Consider the following 12,131-nt stretch of genomic DNA (forward strand, 5'->3'; position numbering starts at 1 on the left):
TTCAGGGTTGACCTCCCTTAAGATTGACTGTTTTGATCTTGCTGTCCAGGGGTTTTTCAGGAGTCTTCTCCAGCACTACAATTCAAAGGCATCAATTCTTTGGCATTTTGCCTTTACGGTCCAGAGATATATCTACATCCCTTTACTGCGGTTTCCCGTGGTGATGGTCTCCCTCGCTGGGATGAAGCACAAACACAGCTCCGTGGACTACAGATTACTGATTTCTGGTCATCTCTGGCTAAGGACATTGTTGGCCCAGCAAGCCTTCATGCTGCACATCTACACTACTGTCTGAAACTCTCAGGCTCTTTCCTCTCCCTTTAGCAGATGAACTGCCTCCTCCCTGCAGGCATGCTCTAAAGGAATAACAAAGCCCCATTTTTTCACCTCTCTTCCACTTTCGGCCCACCCCAACCTTGCTTCACTTCGTCACTTCTCCAAACACCTCCTGCTTAGCTCATCAGTGAATTCCCACTGTGATGCTAAAGGAAACTGGGTTTTTTAGTCCTCAGCGTACATGAATCCCAGCAGTATTGACACATCAGCCTCTCTTTCCATTTGGTTTGTGGGACATGTCACTCTGAAAGCGTTCCCTGTCTGCTTTGCAGGCCCACATCTTCTGCCTGGTTATTCATTGAGGGAATTCTTTAATACTTGATCCTGGGTCCTCCTCACCCCACATTCCCTCCTTCAGCAAATCTCATCCACACGTGGCTTGAATTTCCATTTATCTAAATGTGGTTTGTTCATTTGTGTTTCCTACCAGCTCTAGATCCACATGTTCATATATCATTCACGCCGTATCTCAGGGATTTCTCAAAAGTCACTCAAACTCCTGAAATTGTGAACTGCAGTATGAAGAGGGCCACAGCAAGGAATGGAGGGAGGCCTTCAATCCAAGAGCACGTGAAGAAATGAGTGCTGCAAACGGCTACATAAGCGTGGAAATGGGTCCTTCCAGTCAAGCCTCAGATGTGACTCCAGTCCAGGCCAACACCTCAATTGCAGCCTTGCAGAGGACTCCTGACCCATGAAAACTGCAATAACAAGTGGATGTGGTTTTAAGCTACTAAATTTGTGGTAATTTGTTACACAGCTGCTGCTGCTGCTGCTAAGTCACTTCAGTCGTGTCCGACTCTGTGCAACCCCATAGACGGCAGCCCACGGGGCTCCCCCGTCCCTGGGATTCTCCAGGCAAGAACACTGGAGTGGGTTGCCATTTCCTTCTCCAATGCATGAAAGTGAAAAGTGAAAGTGAAGTCGCTCATTCATGTCCGACCCTCAGCGACCCCATGGACTGCAGCCTTCCAGGCTCCTCTGTCCAAGGGATTTTCCAGGCAAGAGTACTGGAGTGGGGTGCCATTGCCTTCTCCACTGTTACACAGCAGTGGATAACAAATACACCCTCCATCACTAAGTCCTACCAGTTTTATCCCCTGACCCCCATGCCCACCCACCAAGTCTGTGTCACCAAATCACAGCCTCCTTTTTGGCTTCCGCTTCAGGCCTTTCCTGAGCTCATCTTTCTCTGTCTTGTCCCAGCACATTTTCTCATGTGGGTCCTTTGGCTTGGAATCTTCTTCTGTCCCTGCTGCTTCTGGGAAATCTGATTTATTCCTCAAACTTTGGTCATCAGTTACTCAGGAAAACCTTTCTTGAGTGTCCTAAATACAACCCCACTTGACACCTCTCCTCAGTGGGTTTTGTCATGGTTGCAGTTTTACAGATATTTATGTCCTTTTGTCCTTAGTGACTGCATCTTCTATCAGAATGTAAGCTGTAGGGGTCAGGGACTATGCTTAGTTTTGCACATTACTGTACCCCCAGCACCTGGCAAACAGTAGATACACTGGCTAGATGAATGAATGATCAAATGGACAAATGAACGGATGGATAAACATGTCTATTTTTTAAAGGAGTGTAATGTATTTATTTACTTTTTAAGGGACATTTTATTTATTTGACTGCTGCGGGTCTTCGATCTTCCTTTGCAGCGCGCAGTGTCTTTGGTTGCAGCGCGTGGAATCTAGTTCCCTGACCAGGGATGCAAACCAGGCCCCCTGCAATGGGATCACGGAGTCTTAGCCAATGGCCGACTAGGGAAGTCCAATATGTCCGTTTTTGATGCTCGGGGTTTATGATACAAGCCTTCCTACTTCCAGAATGTTGGGAATTTTGGAGCCCGAAGTGCTGCCTCCTGTGTACTCACTCAGGATGACCCAAACTAAGTTCAGTTTTGCTCTTAGAAAAAGATGGTTAATTTCTGATTTTGAGACCTTAAACTGTCTAGCAATAAGAAAGGTGCCTGATGTCCTGGACAGGTTCAGCTGCCTGAGCAGCAGATGCTATTTTCCAGAGTTTGTCGCAACAATGTTTCCCGTTCGCTGTGCTGCTCTAAACAGAATTCTGCCACTGCTGCCATCAAGAGGCAGGCTCTGAGCCTCCTCCCCTCCAAGCTGGGTGAGCTGTGACTACTTTGACCAACAGAGAGAGTGCACGATGCACATTACATGTTTTCCAAGTTTAGGTCATAAAAGACCACACAACTTCAGCCTGCTTCTCTGAAATGCTTGCTCTCGGGGAAGTCAGTCACCAAGTAAGAAGTCCAGCTACTCTGAGGCTGCTTGGCTGGAAAAGCCACATACATAAGCACTGCATTCAACGACGCCCCTGATGAGCTGGCATGGCCAACAGCCATCAGTGACTGCCAGCCCAGTTCGGTGAGTCATCTTGGACATCCATTCCAGGGGAACCCTCACACTAGGATTCTGAGCCCCAGCCAACATCTGACTACAACCTTATGAGAGACCCTGAGCAAGGACTGCCTGGCTAAGCCCTTCATGAATTCTGACCCACAAAATCACAAGCTAAATAAGGTTTCTTTTTTAAAAGTGAAGTATAGTTGATTTGACCATAATGCATCAGTCTCACTTTGCTGAGTGATTGAGTTTCATATATATATATATATATATATATATATATGTATATACATAGACTTGTTGGTGGTCACTCAGCTGTGTCTCTTTGCGACCCCATGGACTGCAGCACGCCAGGCTTCCCTGTCCTTCAGTATCTCCCAGAGTTTGCTCAAACTCATGTCCATTGGTGCCGGGGACCAGCCCCGGCTGATCCAGGGTATTCGAAGGAGAGACGGCTAGGCGAGGGTCAGGGAATAACTGCTTAATTACACTTTAATTAAGGATACAAAGAGTAATAGAATAAGGATAGCTCAGTGAGGAAATTCAGTGGAGAAAAGCGGCTGAAATAAGGATAGCTCAGTAGGAAAATTCAGTGGAGAAAAGAAGCTGAGTGGCTTGGTTTACGCGGAAAATCAATATAACCCGTGACACCAGGTTAGCTCTGACCACGGAGGCCGCAGGCGCCCTCTCGAATAGCGGAAGGTGCCCCACCTTAGACACCTTCTCGAGTGGGTCTTAGAAGCCCAGGCAAATAAATGGTCGCAGAGGACATCCACGCTCCAGATGGACGCTCAGCCAGAAGTTAAAGGGAAGAATGACATGGGGAGACCAAGTTTCAGTGAACAAGGCCCGCACTTTATTTTCCAAAGTAGTTTTTATACCTTAAGTTATGCATAGAGGATAATGGGGGAAGGGGTAGAGTCATGCAGCAAGCCAGGCTTTTTTCCTGTAAACTTATCATATGCAAAAGTTCAGGTGATAGACATCATCTTCTGGCCCGGAGGCCTGTTAACATTTTAAGAAACTTATCTTTCTCTAAAGGTGATTATTCCAAAGTCAGGCGCCAGCCTTCCAAAAAGCATTGAACAAAGCTGCATTTTACATTTCTATACACCCATTATATCAATCAATACACTGCCAAGGACACAGTAGGTAAGGAGTATGAAGACTTAGCAGCAAACTGGCTCAACAAGTGAAAAAACCCTTCACCAATACAATTTCTAATTAATCTTTTAACTACTCAAAGGAATCTGTGTTTAGGCAGTTTAGAACATCTCCTGTCTCTCACAGTTGGGAGGCTCTGAACAATCACATGTGGCCGGAAAAACCTATTCAGGCAGGCTAGAGGATTTCCAAAGGAGTTTGTAGGTTAAACACTGTCACACCCAAGAATTATTAACTGGAGCTGTAAGCTAACTCTTTTTCCAGAGAGAGGCAGTGGGAGACAGCCCCCCGTAAAGTCAGAGGTGTAGGTGAAAGTACAAAGCAGAAAGTAGGCAGACTCTGGTTTTGGGGGTAGATGCTTGAGAATTTCCAGGGGGACTCCTGAGGCTCGATCCCGCCTTTGCGTATGCCGAGCCTCCTTCCTCATGACCTTTGTCATGGGCGGAGTGCCTCACGCTGGCTCCAGGCAGTGATAGAATTCCAGTTGAGCTATTACAGATCCTCACTCAATATGCAATATGCCGGCTCCCAGCATCTCCCCCTTTTTTATTTCTTAAAACAGCCAGATGCAGTTCAGTCGCGAGCTTCTGAATGTTTTGTCGAAGAATCTTGACAATACAAGGAAGAATGAATATGAGAAGCAAAATTAAAGCACCAGCAGCGATGTATCCAAGGATATTAGACAGAATGTTTTTTCCTGAAATGAAGTTAGAGAAAGTGTGAAAAAAGTCATTAGCTGCGGTAAAATCCAGTCAAGAGTGTTTCAGGGTCTGTATTTGATTATGAAGTTTCACTAAGTCCAGGCCAAATGTCAGAGCTGTTCCAAACACCTGAGATATGATTTTTGATTTTTTCCCATTCATAGTCTGTCTCGTTTACCTTTAAAGATGTCACGCATATCCACCGGTAATCAGCGTGGCAAGACAAAGCCATTTTCACTTTTAAAGCCTGTAAATCAGTCCCAATATGCATTATTGCCTCTTCTAAGGCGTCTACTCTCATCTCTAATTTCCTATCTATAGCTTCCTGTGTTGTTAGAGTTAGTGAAACATTTTTAGACATGGTATCAACATATTGGGCAGTATGCACTTGTTGAGTCAATGATATTGCTGCCACAGTAACAGAAGTAATTGCGGTTATTAAAGCTGATATTCCTAAAATAAGTAAGCCCACAAATCGTCGCAATCGCATTAAATCCTGAAGTTGTTGTAATACAGCAAGACTATAGTTATATCAATAAGTGGTTACATTATAAGATAAGGTGGACGTTGTAACACTACAAAGGAGCAAACATTATATTGAGGGTTTAAACAAGATGAGAGCATACATTATTCACAGGTCACTACATTGGGTCCACCAGTTTAAAGTCACATGTACATTAAGTTTTCCAGAATCGTTGGTAAAGAGAAAAACATAAGGAGAGGGTAGACAAGCCAAATCAGAATAAGTAGAATTATTTTCTGGTTGGAGTTCGCGCTGCAGCAGCCCCGTCGGTCCCGCAGGGATCTCGATGTTTATCTTGCCTCCCCTTCTGGCGGGCTCCTCTTTTGTGATCGAAGCAATGGGTGAACTGGATGTCTGGGGGTCTGCAACATGGTGAATCAGCCTGTCTAAATTGGAGAATCTGCATCCTGTGGAAAAATATAAGCACATCCTCGACCGATAGTTAATGGGTCAGGACCCTTCCATTGTCCTGAGAGGAGGTCCTTCCATTTGACTAATGGTTTTGCATTTAATTGCTCCAGGCACCAATGGGAAGCATTTCAGTAATTCCAGCTGAATCAGTATTTAAAATATTTATTATGAAAAGAGCATGTTGCAAGATTTGATGGGGAGAACTATACTTAAACTCCCCTTCTTTTAGTTTTTGAATTTGGATTTTTAATGTTTGATGTGCTCTTTCCACAATGGCTTGTCTCTGTGGGTAATAAGGGATGCCTGTATTATGTTTAATTTGAAACTTTATACAAAATTTTTGAAAAGACTTAGAACTGTAAGCAGGAGCATTGTCAGTTTTCAAAACTTTTGGCAGGCCCAAATATGAAAAACAAGTAAAGAGATGTTGTATCACATCTTTACCTGCCTCTCCAGTACGAGCAGTTGTAATAATAACGTGAGAAAAGGTATTTACAGTTATATGAACAAAAGACAGTTTTCCAAATGAAGAAACATGAGTTACATCTGTCTGCCAGAGTACGTTAGGTTTGAGACCATGAGGATTAACTCCCATAGGTAGATTATTATAAACAGTGGGGCAGTGTAAGCAAGAACGCACAATCTCTCGAGCAGTCTCTCTGGGAATTTGGAATTGATGTCTTAAAGCAGTAGCGTATTGATGATGAAGTGAGTGAGAGGCTCTGGCCTCCTCAATCACAGTAGCCACTGTATTTCTGGTTAACAAGTCAGCCAAATCATTAAAGGCATTTAAAGGGCCAGGCAATCTGGAATGAGCCCGAATATGTCCAATGAAAAATATTTTATTTCTTTTCCAAATTTGTTGCTGTAACTTAGTTAACAAATGAAATATGGTAGTTTTATTTTCAGGCAGGACCGCAGTCTCAATGTGTGTAAACAGCCTGACCACATACTGAGAATCAGAGTAAAGATTAAATTCCTCATCTGCAAACATAGCAAAAGCCTCTATGACTGCTGTTATTTCAGCTCTTTTAGCTGAAGTTTCCTGTGTTTCTAAAACCTTTTGGTGATTTTTAGTAACTATGGAGGCTTTACCATTTGCTGACCTGTCAGTAAAGGCTATCTGAGCATTTGGAATAGGAGACTGTTTACATCTGACAGGAAAAATAACTGGATGTCTGGATATAAAATTCAGCAAAACATGTGAAGGAAAATGATGCAAAAATTTTGACCAAAATAGTTTCCTATAGCAATCTGCCAATTTTCAAACATTAGAAGCACATCAAGTTGTTCTTTATTATATGGAATTACAATTTCTGATGGCTCTTTACCAAATAATTCAATGTTCCGCTTTTTTCCTTTAATATCAAAGTAGCTATCAATCCTGGATAAGAAGCCGCTACTTTTTTAGTTTGAGCGGGAAGATGGACCCACTCTAGGGAGCTGTTTTGCCATAAAACCAATTTTTTGTCTGGCTTCCCCAATTACACCTATGGGGGTTTTATGGCAAAGGAATTGTCAAGCAGTTGTCAATTTAATTTTTTAATTTTTAAAATTTACATTTTAACAACATGAATTTAAAGATATGTTAATTTAGGTCTAATGTTTAGTTTAGGTCTTTGTATAAATTTAAAAAATAAATGTATAACCTCCTTATCTCATTTTAGTATACAGATATACCTAAATGCAAAATGTATTTATATAGTTTATACTTGTTACCATATAATATATATAAATCGATATACTTGAATTAATCTTTATAATTAATATATTAATATATATATTACAGCAATACAATACGTACACAGCTAATACCAACCAACACAAACCAATGCACTGCAATAATACATGTCACACATATATAATAATACAGTATATAGAACATATATCACAGTACATCAATCCATACCAATTAATATCAGCCACTCACACATTATATTACTGCAATACATATTTAATTATACAGTATATATATAATATGTATATATAGTATACATATTAATTTATATACAAATTAATCAAGTATAGATCTATAAATAGAATTAGGTATACCTTTATTATATTTTATTTATACCCATACCTAATTAGGCAAACTGTAATTATGCAAATATATTTATATTATGTATTTATAACAACATATAAAGTATTGTTAATTGTATCGCCTGTTGATGACTAAGAAATTGAGAAAACCTTTTTCTGAGTATCTCCTATTTGAGACAGCACGTCCCTCCCCCATAGGGTAAAGGGGAGCATAGGAACTACATAGGGTTGGAAAGTTCTACAGGTATCTTCAAACTGCCAATCTAACATTTTTGAACTTTTAACTACTGTGGGGGCTTGAGGGCAAATGAAACAAAATTTGACTCCTGAAATCTATCAGGGCAACTTGCCAATCATCACTATTTTGTAAAAGACTTGCAGTTGATCCTTATTGAGTGAAATTATTATATTTGTTACTTTTTTTCTAAAAAGTTTTACACTTCTTTTTTCTTCCTTTTATAATTAATTGTGTCACCAGGCTGGGAAAAGATAAAACTATTTTTCTTGGGGTCACTGATAGATGGAACCAATGGGCCTTTTTGTCACAAGCGCCTTGTAGGTGTATGTTTTGTGGCAAGAATAATTTAATCTCATCTTTTGGTAATATTAATCCTAATTAACTGATCATTTAAAGTCTCATCTACTTTAACAAGAGCTGACTGTCTCATTTAGTCAACTTTCTCTTAGAACTGGAATTAGGATTGCTTTTTAAGTAATCAAAGGCTTTAAATCTGCAGTAGTCAGTTTTAAATGTGGGCGTATCCAATTAATGTCCCCTAATAATTTTTGGAAATCATTTAAAGTTAGTAAACAATCTTCAAATGGGCATTATCAATTTTTAAAACTTTTGGCACCTAAATATGAGAAGCAAGTAAAGAGGTGTTACACAACATCTTTATAAGCTTCTCCAATTATCATTTTGTAAACTAAATCTGGTCTATAGCTTTTTATATGACAAGTAACCATCTAATCTTTGCTTGAATACTTCCAGCAACGGGGAACTCACTACTCTTCAAGGCTTTAAACGCTCTCTCACCTTTTTCTCTATAGCATTCCCACTCTGCTTTTTCTAATCCCACCAACTCATTTTCAGTAGTATGTGTTGGCCAGGAGCTGGGTCAGTCTTTCCCAGAAATGTTAAGAGACATCTGTTCCTGTGTCTAATAGCCCTGAGATTTTACTTTTTTGAATTAAAAGATCTTTTAAAGGCCTTGGAGCTGTAATTTTCTGCACCCAAAAAGCTAGATCACTAAATCCAAATATTCTGTGGCTCTTAGCTTGAGAAGTCAAGTTTTTTCCTGTCTGATAAGGTAAAAGCAAAAACTGTGTTATTCTTTGACCTTTATTAATTTGCAGTTTTGGTAGGCTGCGAGATCAAAACTAATTTCTCCAATATAATCAGAATCTACTACACCATGTACCACCGAATTTTTTTTTTTTTTTTTTTTTTTTAAGAAAGCGAGCTTCGCCCTAGCACAAGTCCTACAATGCCCTCAGGCAGGGGGCCAGCCACTCCCATTGGAATTGGAGTAACCAGCTAGTCAAGGGTTAATATTGTTGTTAAATCCCCTTACGGTTTTTCTCTTAGCCTGGGTGAGACCCCCCTGAGGGGGTTTTCTCCAAGGAGCACGCTCTGCATATTGTGCAGGCAGTCTGTTTTAAAAGCTCCACTGTTTAAAAAACTTTTTTTTTTTTTTTTCCTCAGGCTTAGGTAACACTTTGAGAGGCTTTGGGGGCAAAGTGGGGAACTCTTGAGCCCTGAAAGGCGCAAACGGAGGCGGCGGCGATGGCCTTAAATCAGAAAGTGGTGGATAAGTTTTTTGTTTTTTAAAGGTTTGCGCAGAGCGGGAGGGAGCTCGCCAGGGCACCTGGTCACAGCGTCTCTTACTGTCTTTCTCTCTCTCTTCCTGCCTTTCTCACTTTTTTTTCACCCTTCTTTTTTCGCTACCCTTCTTTCCTTCGTTTCTTTCTCTTTATCCTCTTCTCTTCCTTAATTTTTTTTTCTTTTTATCTTTTTCTGTTATCTCTTTTTTTTTAACTTCTTTTCTCTATCTTGATGCGTTCCCTGATTCCTTCCTTCTCCGTTCCTCTTTTTCAGTCTTTAGCTCTTTCTCTATCTTTACATCTTTCTCTACTTTTTTCCTTTTTTACTTTTTTTTTTGTTTTGTTTTTATTTTTGTTTGGGTGAGGCCCCCCCCGCCAGGGGTTTTTCTGCAATGAGCAGGCTCTGTATATTGTGTATTCTTTAAAAGCTCCTTTGTTTAAAAGAATTTTTTTTTTTTTTTTTAAATCTTTTTTAGCCTTAGGCAATGTTCTGGGAGGCTTGGATGTAAACTGGGGAATTCCTAGGCCCTGGGAGGTGCAAGCGGAGGTGGGGTAGCTGCCTTAAATCAGAAATTGTTGGATAAATTTTTAAAGGTTTGTGTAGAGGGGGAGGGGGCTCGCCAGGGCGCCCGGCCGCAGCGTCCTGTAAGCCCTCTCCTTTGTCGGGAGGTAGAGCACAGTCTCCCTCCTTTTTTTTTTTTGTCAATGGCAGAAAATATGATCTGCGCAGAAGGTGGAGACCCACTACCATCCACCGCTATAGCCTCTCCCATAGGCTATCCCACAGCCTCATGACGAGGGTCCAGAACATTTTTAATCATATTTATAGCATAAGTTTTTAGTTGTTTTTTACCTTCACCCAAGTATCTAAATTAACAGTAGCCTCTTTATCAGTTTGAAGATTACTTGTATAAAGAGTTGCCATTGTTAGTTTCAGTGTTACCCATGTCAGAAAATTAAGTATAATAGAAGATAAAGCTTTTAGCTTTTAAAAGATCAGGCTTTTCTTTGGCCTTTTAACTTCAGAAACCGTTTTCTCTAAGTCTTCAACACTTTCAACACTTCCCACTCCTCAGCCCTGTCTATCCTACAGGGGGGTCCGCGGCACCCTTGAGTGGGGTCCTAGCCGTCCCGAACATTGGAAGGACAATAGGGGCTGATGACCCAGATTGTCCCGGGGGGGAAACAGAAGGCTGATGACCCAAACTGTTTCGAGGGGGGAGCAGTAGAGCTGATGACCCAAACTGCTCCGTGGGGGAACAAGAGAGCTGATGACCCAGTTGTTCCGAGAACGGGGGAGCAAAAAGGGCTGATGACCCTAATTGCAGGGAGCTTACCTTCGAAGTCCCTGTTCAGGCGCCACCTGCCGGGGACCAGCCCCGGCTGATCCAGGGTATTCGAAGGAGAGACGGCTAGGCGAGGGTCAGGGAATAACTGCTTAATTACACTTTAATTAAGGATACAAAGAGTAATAGAATAAGGATAGCTCAGTGAGGAAATTCAGTGGAGAAAAGCGGCTGAAATAAGGATAGCTCAGTAGGAAAATTCAGTGGAGAAAAGAAGCTGAGTGGCTTGGTTTACGCGGAAAATCAATATAACCCGTGACACCAGGTTAGCTCTGACCACGGAGGCCGCAGGCGCCCTCTCGAATAGCGGAAGGTGCCCCACCTTAGACACCTTCTCGAGTGGGTCTTAGAAGCCCAGGCAAATAAATGGTCGCAGAGGACATCCACGCTCCAGATGGACGCTCAGCCAGAAGTTAAAGGGAAGAATGACATGGGGAGACCAAGTTTCAGTGAACAAGGCCCGCACTTTATTTTCCAAAGTAGTTTTTATACCTTAAGTTATGCATAGAGGATAATGGGGGAAGGGGTAGAGTCATGCAGCAAGCCAGGCTTTTTTCCTGTAAACTTATCATATGCAAAAGTTCAGGTGATAGACATCATCTTCTGGCCCGGAGGCCTGTTAACATTTTAAGAAACTTATCTTTCTCTAAAGGTGATTATTCCAAAGTCAGGCGCCAGCCTTCCAAAAAGCATTGAACAAAGCTGCATTTTACATTTCTATACACCCATTATATCAATCAATACACTGCCAAGGACACAGTAGGTAAGGAGTATGAAGACTTAGCAGCAAACTGGCTCAACAAGTGAAAAAACCCTTCACCAATACAATTTCTAATTAATCTTTTAACTACTCAAAGGAATCTGTGTTTAGGCAGTTTAGAACATCTCCTGTCTCTCACAGTTGGGAGGCTCTGAACAATCACATGTGGCCGGAAAAACCTATTCAGGCAGGCTAGAGGATTTCCAAAGGAGTTTGTAGGTTAAACACTGTCACACCCAAGAATTATTAACTGGAGCTGTAAGCTAACTCTTTTTCCAGAGAGAGGCAGTGGGAGACAGCCCCCCGTAAAGTCAGAGGTGTAGGTGAAAGTACAAAGCAGAAAGTAGGCAGACTCTGGTTTTGGGGGTAGATGCTTGAGAATTTCCAGGGGGACTCCTGAGGCTCGATCCCGCCTTTGCGTATGCCGAGCCTCCTTCCTCATGACCTTTGTCATGGGCGGAGTGCCTCACGCTGGCTCCGGGCAGTGATAGAATTCCAGTTGAGCTATTACAGATCCTCACTCAATATGCAATATGCCGGCTCCCAGCATCATGAGTCCATGATGCCATCCAACCATCTCATCCTCTGTTGCCCCCTTCTCCTCCTGCCCTCCATCTTTCCCAGCATCAGGGTCTTTTCAAATGATTCAGCTCTTCGCATCAG

This window comes from Bubalus bubalis, chromosome 6 (assembly GCF_019923935.1).
Source record: "Bubalus bubalis isolate 160015118507 breed Murrah chromosome 6, NDDB_SH_1, whole genome shotgun sequence".
Classification (NCBI taxonomy): domain Eukaryota; kingdom Metazoa; phylum Chordata; class Mammalia; order Artiodactyla; family Bovidae; genus Bubalus; species Bubalus bubalis.